Source organism: Penaeus chinensis, chromosome 41, assembly GCF_019202785.1.
Source record: "Penaeus chinensis breed Huanghai No. 1 chromosome 41, ASM1920278v2, whole genome shotgun sequence".
Lineage (NCBI taxonomy): Eukaryota > Metazoa > Arthropoda > Malacostraca > Decapoda > Penaeidae > Penaeus > Penaeus chinensis.
This window is the reverse complement of record NC_061859.1, coordinates 21,419,634-21,429,556: the sequence shown is the minus strand read 5'-3', so window position 1 is coordinate 21,429,556 and position 9,923 is coordinate 21,419,634. Positions and strand designations below refer to the sequence as shown.

General features: G+C 32.7%; 1 pseudogene; it reads left to right on the top strand.

Annotated features, from left to right (window-relative positions):
- The first annotated feature begins 5,905 nt into the window (after positions 1-5,905).
- On the top strand, positions 5,906-8,069 carry LOC125047575 (annotated as a pseudogene).
- Positions 8,070-9,923: the final 1,854 nt, after the last annotated feature.

Below are 9,923 nucleotides of genomic sequence, written 5' to 3'. Positions count from 1 at the left end.
CCCCTACCTCCACTCTTCTTATATGGTACTCCACTCCAATATCGTTTTTCTGGCAAATTCCTAGGCATCATTTTTGTATTTCAAACTGTCCTGACAAGACCATATTTTTTACATTAAAGAAAAAGCTCGCCGCTGTCTCCGAATCTTACAAACCCTATCCCATATATCCTGGGGTTCAGATCGCAAAACTCTCCCTCCTCTTCATGTTACCTTGATCCTCTCCACTCTCGATTATGGATGCCATATCTACTCCTCTGCCTCAACTTCTCTCCTTGCCCATCTTGATACAATCCATCTCTGTGGTCTTCACTTAGCCCTAGGTACCTTCCACTCCTCTCCAGTTGAGAGCCTGTACACTGAATCAGGCATACCATCTCTCTCTCGACGCCGTGCCCTTCTCTATCTCCGATGTTATGCTCGATTCCACCCACTTCCCCTCACTAAACTTACTATCTCACGATTCCTACTTCCTACCTTTACTTCTTCTCCACGTTTACCTACTCCTTTCTCCACTCGCATGTATACCCTCCTCTCCCATTCCCCTTTTCCCCCATCTCCAATCTCTCCCGTTGTCTGTCCATGGCTTATACCTTACCCCCATATTTGCTCCTCTGTCTTCCCTGACCCACCAAAATCAAACATTCCTCGTACTTTCAAATACCCCCTCCCTCCTGAATCCAGTGTCCTTACTAGAGAACTGTATGCACTCTTTTTTTGCCTTAAAACACATATGCTCATTCCCCTCTTCCTTTTTTACAATTTTTACTGACTCCCGTAACTCATTAACTCTCATAAAGTCAATACACACGACCAACCCCCTTGTTTGTAAGATCCAGAACTGGTTGTTCTACCTGTCCACACGCCATAAAACAATGAAATTTTGCTGGGTGCCCAGCCACTTTAGAATCCTCGGCAATGAACAGGGAGATACTCTAGCACGCTACGCTGCTATATCCACATCATACCAACCACGTTTCTTACATATTTCAGCCACGGATTATTACCTACGCTTTCTTGTATAATCGATGGCAATCTTTTTGGTCAAGTCTCCACACTAATAAATTACATACTGTAAAACTATCAATCTCCTCCTGGTCAGCTCCATTTCATCGGGACAGACGTTGGGAGACGGCTCTCGCCTGCTTACGCATTGGCCACACCCTATGTCCCTTATGTAATGTTCCTCTTTCAGTCCCACACATTCTATTGTCATGCCCACGTTTTGAAGCAGCCAGTACCTTTACTTTCCCCCACCTATCCTCCTTTCACTGACCTCCCAACCTATCAGACATCCTTACAGAATCTTACACTTTCTGCTTTGACAACCTGTTTTCCTTCCTCAAAAGCATATATATCCTTCATTTAATCAACCCCTTTACATTGCCTCACCCAACCTTAACCCATTCACTCACCAATTCCTTTGCCCAGCTTTGACAACTAATGACTAACTCAACCACCCTTCACTAACTTACTATAGTGCTACACGACCTTAGAGGTCTGGCACATTTATTTTGCTCTTAACCATTAACCATTACTAATTTTATACTTCATTTGGTTTTAGGGCTTGAAATAGTAAAGGCTGTTATAGCAATTCGTAGATAATAAAATAAAGTTAGAAGGGATGAAGCTAAAGAACAGCTAGGATGATAAATATATGATTGGAGATTATATCTTGAATAATAAGCCATTTAGGAATAAGTCCTATAAATGGAGGTAATCCTCCTAAGGATAAAAGAGATGAGAATGTTAATATTTTTATTTGGGAGGAATGAGAGGAGAGATTTAAAATATGGAAAATATGGAAAGCTTTTTGATAATTAAAAAGAATGGCCATGGGAGTGGAGATAAGACAATAAAAGGAAAAGTAAATAATTAAGTTTTGTTTCTCTAATTAAGATAGCTGATATTATTCATACTATATGATTAATTGAAGAGTAAGCAAAAATTTTACGAAGGAGAGTTTGGTTAATTCCTCAAACTGCCCCTACTAAAGCTGATGTCATAATGGCTGCTGGAATAATAGGTAAAGTTGTTGAATACAATAGATAGGACAATAATGATAAGGGAGCAACGTTTTGAATAGTTATGAGGATAATAACTTGAGGTCATTGTAATACTTCTAATACTTCAGGGAATCCGAAATGGAAAGGGGCTGCTCATGATTTTAGAAGAAGAGCAATTGTAAATAGTAAAGTGGAGAGTTCATTGAATGACATTATGAATGAAGCAGATATTATGATAATCGATGAACCTAGAGCTTGAATGAAAAAGTACTTTAAGGCTGATTCTGATGAATATTAGTTATTCTTTGAAGAAATTAGAGGAATAAAAGATAAAAGGTTAAGTTAAGACCGATTCAGGCCCCGAATCAGGAGGAGGATGAAATGTAGAGAAGAGTTCCTAGGGATAAAGTAGAAAAGAATAAGATTTGAGAAGAAGAAAATAAAATTAAAAATAGAGGGAGTAGACCCTCATAAATGGGGTATGAGCCCACGAGCTTATTTAGCTTATCTTTTTGTATACAAAAAGAGTAAACTAAATTGAAGAATTACTCTGGTGTAAAGTACATACAGTTTTGATCTCTGTGGAATGGTGTTGATTCAAAAGGGGGGGGGGGGATAATGAAGGTAAGGCTTTTCTTACATGTTTTACCCTATCAAGATAATCCTTTTTCAGGAACTTCATTTTATGTAAAAAATAAAAAAATAAAATATTTATTGTAAAGTTTTTTATCGTATTGAATTATGAGTTAATAAGGAAAACAATAAAAAAAAGTAATAATGATAATGATAAAAAAACAAAAAAACTCTATATTAAATTAAATATCCATAGCCCCACATTTCATTTTTAAAACTATCTTTTTGATTATATATATTTATATATTTTTAATTGATATGTATATAAAATAGTGTCTTCTTGAAGAATGAAACTTTAATCTAGAATTTAAGTTTCATAGAAGGAGACACTATTTTCTTTTTAAAGGTATACTATTATTGAATTACAAAAGGATCTAGATTTATTTACTAGTCTATTTATACTTTAAGTAAAATACAGTTTAAAGCATCATTAATATTTACACTGTTTATGTGAAGATCAAAGAACATACTTTAACTACACTTAATACTTTATTTCAAGTACAATTCATTTCCATACATATGGATTATAAGCATTTATAATCAATTTAGATAGCATAAAGGTTTAACTACCTCTAAATAAATATATAATTAAATAAAATTGTATAATATCTTATCAAAATTTAATTACATATATCTATATAAATAGAACAGCTTATATCTACTATATAATTTATTTAATATATAAAATTAAATAAAATTTAAACCTGTAATTAAAATGTATATAAACATAGGTGTTCTAAAAAATCAGTGAGTATTTTTTTTTTTAAATACAAAAATAATTACTAATAGTAAATATTTTTGTTTTTTAATATTTTTCATATTGTAACATTAAAGTAATATATCCTTAAAAGATTATTTAATTATTATTTTATATAAAAAAAGGGAAAAAGGAAGGGGAAGATTAGATTCTGAATTTAAAAATGTACTTATTTACTTATATGTATTATTTGTTATATATAAATATATATATATATAAATTAAAATCCTTTTAAGGTCAATGGTTCATGTAAAATTTGTTATGGCAATAAGATTCGTTATTAAATATACTATAGGTTGACGAATTGTTTAGAGGGAGAGGTTTCGTTATGAAAAAAATTGTCAGTACCTTATACTAATTAAATAAATGCAAGTTAGAATTGATGATCTTAATTCTATATCTGGCTAAAATTTGTGCAAGCAGCCGCGGTTATACCTAAAGATAAATTGAAGAAGATTTGGTTAAAAACAGCTAAATTTATTAATCTTTTATCTTTATATGCCCTTACTAATAAAGGGTGAAACCAATTTTTTAGTATACAGTAAAACACAAGTTCTGATTATAGTTGAAGCTGTAAAGATAAAGAGATGAATCAGGGTTAGATACCCTGTTACACTTAATCTAAAGTGTTATTACCTGGGTGCTAAACAGTTATCATCTTAAAACTCAAAGGATTTGGCGGTAACTTAACCTATTTAGAGGAACCTGTCCTGTAATCGATAGTCCACGAAGAATCTTACTCTAATTTGTAGTCATACAGTTTGTATACCGTCATCATTAGGTAATTTTTATAAAAGGTAAAGTTACTAAAATAGTTTTGCTAATATATTAGATCAAGGTGCAGCTTATAGTAGAGGAAAAGATGGGTTACAATATGTTAAAATATACGGAACAATAAGTGAATATTTGTTGATAAAGGTGGATTTAAAAGTAAGATTTTAATAATATCTTTTGATTTTAGCTCTAGGTTATGTACACATCCGCCCGTCGCTGTCGTTAATTAAAGCGAGATAAGTCGCAATATCGTAGGTGTACTGGAAAGCGTACTTAGAATTTACAAGGTGGAGCTTGATTAGTTTCGCATCTCACTCACGTTGAGAAGTTTGTTGTGTAAATCAATGTATCTTGAAAATTAAATATCATTAGTGTAATCATTGTCGTATCATAGTAGATAGTAATAAAATTATTTTAAGATTTCATTATTTTGGTAGAGTGAATCAAAAGAAAAATTATAGTTATAGAATAAAGTAATGTAAAGGAAAGATGAAATATATTGAAAATTGAATTAATGTAAAGTAAAGTTTAAAAACGTGTACTCTGTGTATTAGGGAAAATCAAAATAATCTTAATAAAAAGAAATCCCAAAAGGAAAAGAGCTAATATAGATATGTAGTTTTCGTTTTAATGAAATTATAAAGTTTATATTAGTATTGAAATGCTAGCCGATTTTTCATATCTGGTTATTGGTGAATTAAATTAAATTTAATTGCTTAGGTAGTATGAAACTATAAAGCAATAAAGAGTAGGAGGGAAAAGCTTCTTACTCTCATATAGGTAAGGTATGAAAAAGTGAAAAGAAAAGTGAAATATTGTTAAATTAGGGTTAAAAACAGCTATATTGATAAAACGTTCTAGTTAATGCGATGTTAATAACGTTTTAATATTTTAGTAAGAAAGGTCTAACGTTAAGTAGCCAATATTTGTGACAAATAAAATATCAGAAGTAATAATGATTTTATTAGTAGAAATAGTATGTGATAAAATAAAGTAAAATAAAAATAAGATTTTTAATTATTTAAGGTATAATTAAGGAACTCGGCAAATATTACTTTTGCCTGTTTATCAAAAACATGTCTATATGATTGTTATATAAGGTCTAGCCTGTCCACTGATTTACTTTAAAGGGCCGCGGTATACTGACCGTGCGATGGTAGCATAATCATTAGTCTTTTAATTGAAGGCTTGTATGAATGGTTGGGCAAAAAGTAAGCTGTCTCAATTATAATAACTGAATTAAACTTTAAACTTTAAAGGCTTAAGTGAATTAAGGGGACAAGGGGACAATAAGGCCCTCTAAAGCTTGACAATAATTTAATTATACTATCAATTGTTAGTGTAACTTAGTTTTAGTTAATATTTGTTACGTTGGGGCGACGGGAATATAATAAGTAACTGTTCTTAAATATCTAATAACAAATATAATTGGAAAAATGGTTATGAGTCCCTATCGACAAGAAGGTTTGCGACCTCGATGTTGACTGAAGGTATCCTTGTGATGCAGCAGTTATAAAGGAAGGTCTGTTAAAGGTCTGTTCGACCTTTAAATCCTTACATGATTTAAGTTCAGACCGGCATGAGCCAAGTCGGTTTCTATCTCTTAATTTTATAAAAGGTATCTTAGCTGGAATAAGTTCTATTTAACGTGATTAAGCTTAATTTGTTTGTTGCCTTGGATGAGTTATGCACTGGACTTAGGGTCCAACAATGTGGGTTTAATCCCACAGATAGTACTATGATAACATTAATTATAGTTATTAACAGTTTATTTTTTATTATTTGTGTTTTAGTAGGAGTCGCTTTTGTTACTTTACTGGAACGAAATTGTTTAGGTTATATTCAGATTCGTAAAGGACCTAATGAAATTGGGGTTTAGGACTAGTACAACCATTTGCTGATGCTGTTAAATTATTTACTAATTTCACCGGTTTTTAGTTTATTTGTGTCTTTAATTGTCTGATAACTGATGCCTTATGAATAAGGCTTAATAACTTTTAGTATAAGAACTTTATTTTTTCTATGTTGTACTAGATTGGGAGTATATCCCACAATAAGAGCAGAGTGAGCTTCTAATTCTAAATATTCTTTATCGGGGAGACTACGAGCTGTGGCTCAAACTATTTCATACGAGGGAAGACTTGCTTTAGTTTTGTTGTCATTTATTTTTTTAGTGGGTGGGTTTGATTTAACATTATTTAGTTTATATCAGCGAGATGTATGATTGTTATGGTTTACTTTCCCTTTATATTTAATTTGATTTGCTTCTTGTTTAGCTGATTTTGCTGAAGGGGAGTTAGTATCTGGATTTAACACTTAGTATAGAAGAGGAGGGTTTGCTTTAATTTTTATAACTGAATATGCTAGAATTCTATTTATAAGAGTATTATTTGCTCTCACTTTTCTGGGAGAGGAAACTTAATTAGTCCTTTTTATTATGTAAAACTTGTTATAGTTGCTTTTACTTTTGTATGGGTTCATGGTACTTTGCCACGATTTCGATATGATAAACTTATATATTTAGCTTGAAAGAGATTTTTGCCTGTCGCTTTAAATTATCTGGTATTTTTTTTTTATGGGTGTTAAGGCTATTTGCTTTATTTATATATTATAATTGTTTTTTTAAGCAAAAGTCATTTGAGGATTCAAACCTCTATTTTGAGCTTTCAAAACACGCGCTTTCCTATCAGCCAAATAACTTTTAATCTAGTATTTTATTTCATCAAATAAAAGGAGTATAGCACAGTTAGGATTTGACCTGTAAGGACGTAAGGGTCTTCAACGGGGCGAGCTCCAGTTCATGTTAGTAGAAATACGATACTAACTAACGACTAGAATATAAGTTGATTTAAAGGGTAAAATGTTAATCTTCGGAATTTTGCCATATGAGTTAAAGGTAAAATGAGGAGAATAAGGATAGATATAACTATAAGAGGGTTAGCAGGGATAAAGTTGTCTGGGTCTCCCAATAAGTAAGGATTTAGCAGGGTTAATAAGATGAGAGCTGCTAATATAACAATGAAACCTGTAATATTTTTTTTAATGTAAAGTAAGGATGGAATGGTACTTCGTCTATATTTCTTACAATTCATAGTGGGTTAATAGATCCTGTTTGGTGAATAAAGAGAATGTGAATGATAGTTGCTGCGGCTACAATAAATGAGAACTGGAAGTGGAAAGTGAAAAAACGTGTCAGAGTAGCATTATCTACTGCAAATCCTCCTCAGATCCATTGCAAGGAAAACCGGGGCCCGTATATATGTATATATACAGTATTCAATATCACGTCGTTTCAAAACAATGCTGGATATCTAGCCTCCCCCCCCCCCCTCCCTCTCCCACAGGCTTACGAACATCGCCATATCTGAAAACTGACGAACTCGAGGTGGCAACACAGTCCAGTCGTAGCCACGGCGTGGCGTCGTTTTGCCCTGTATATTCCCTACAGAGATTGGGAGAGAATACCTTACATTGCCAGGCGCTCTCTTGCATCTCCCTTCATACTGCAACATGATCTTCGGTCGCCTTCCCTTCACCGAAGCCAAGGCCACGAGCGTTTTATCCCGCGAGTGAGGAGGATGCTCGGAAATAGTGTTGCTACGGACGGCTTCTATATAACATTAGTTTGTTTAATAAATGGATATTTTATTTGCATTTTCTGGCACCACTCTCTCTCTCCTACAATAAACCACAACGAGATGGAATTGAACTCCTTTGATTTTTACATTTTAGAGTATTTATTAGTTCACAAAACGTTATCAAAGAGAGGTTGAACAAACGACATCGCCAACACCGCCTCCAGTTCGCCCAGCAGCGTGTGGCGAGCGCAGCGAAGCCCCATTGCTGGATCAGAGATAACGGGTGTAGATATCATGAACCTTTTCAACGTGTTCATAGATTAATTGAGTTTATACATGGCAGTGCCGTACACACCATATTTGATGTTCTATGGTCATCAATATGTATTTACTGAAATATCTATATTATAAGTACGGCTGCCCCCAGTAAAGGTCTCTCTTTTCTACAATTATTACCGTTTATCATTTTACAAATAAACCGATACTAAAAATATCTCCGATATTAATAAGCATCCTACCAGTCAGTCGATTCACTTAAGCCCCTGGCAAAAATACAAAAAAAAAAAGGCATATATATATAGATAGATAGATAGATAGATAGATAGATAGATAGATAGATAGATAGATAGATAGATAGATACACACACACACACACACACACACACACTCACACTCACACTCACACTCACACTCACACTCACACTCACACTCACACTCACACTCACACTCACACACACACACACACATACACATACACATACACATACACATACACATACACATACACATACACATACACATACACATACACATACACATACACATACACATACACATACACATACACATACACATACACATACACATACACGCACACGCACACGCACACGCACACGCACACGTACACGCACACACATATATATATATATATGTAAAGGTTGCTAATTTGATCTTAATTACTGGCCTGGGCCCTCTACCAGTACAACCTTTTGCGGATCACTTCTACTTTGTTGCTCAGTTTAACAATTGGTCTTAAAGGAGATACTATTACTATCCAGATTTATTGCTGAAATTCATACACACAATAAAAAAAAAAAAATTATAAAGATAAAAATATAAAAACAAATTATAAAGATAAAAATATGAAAACAAATTATAAAGATAAAAATATAAAAACAAATTATAAAGATAAAAATATAAAAACAAATTATAAAGATAAAAATATAAAAACAAATTATAATGATAAAAATATAAAAACAAATTATAAAGATAAAAATATAAAAACAAATTATAAAGATAAAAATATAAAAACAAATTATAAAGATAAAAATATAAAAACAAATTATAAAGATAAAAATATAAAAACAAATTATAAAGATAAAAATATAAAAACAAATTATAAAGATAAAAATATAAAAACAAATTATAATGATAGAAATATAAAAACAAATCATAAAGATAAAAATATAAAAACATAGAAAAAAAATATAAATCGACAAAATAATTCATGCAACAATCAAATGTTTTAATCGCCCCTATTATATGGCACTTTGTGACCAATAATTGTTTGCAATGTTCACACTTTTTTTCACATATCTCACGTAACGTCCGAGGGTTTGTAGCTTCAGCCTCACTTTTCCTCACTTTCTTAATCTTGCTGATCTTTCCTCACGCCTCTTCGACTCTCGACTCGCGCCTCACGCCTCACGCCTCAGGCCTCACGCCTCACGCATTTTCGTACGGGCGTACTTGTGACGTGGCACGACACTTTTCCACTCAACACCGGAAACCTTGTTAAGTGTCATTAACCACTATTTATCTTCGTTCTTTACTTTATTTTGTGTTCTTTGTCAATATCTGCTTTTCAAGTTTTATAACAACTCTCGCTTTCCTTACCGAGGATGTTACAAATACGCTAGTGGCTGTGACCCCCTCGGGGCAGCTGTCTGAGTGTGAATGGGACGTCACACTGGGGGATTCCCTTTGTCATTCAATACTATTTTATTTTCATATCTTGTTTCGTCTATTTTTGTTTTGTTTTGTTTTCTTCTTCATATAAATTCCTTAATTAGTTTGGTCACATTTTAATTTTTTTTTTTTTTTTTTTTTTTTTTTTTTCTCTTTTTCTATGGTCACATCATAAATGTCCGTCTATTATTATGTCACCTATTTAATCAT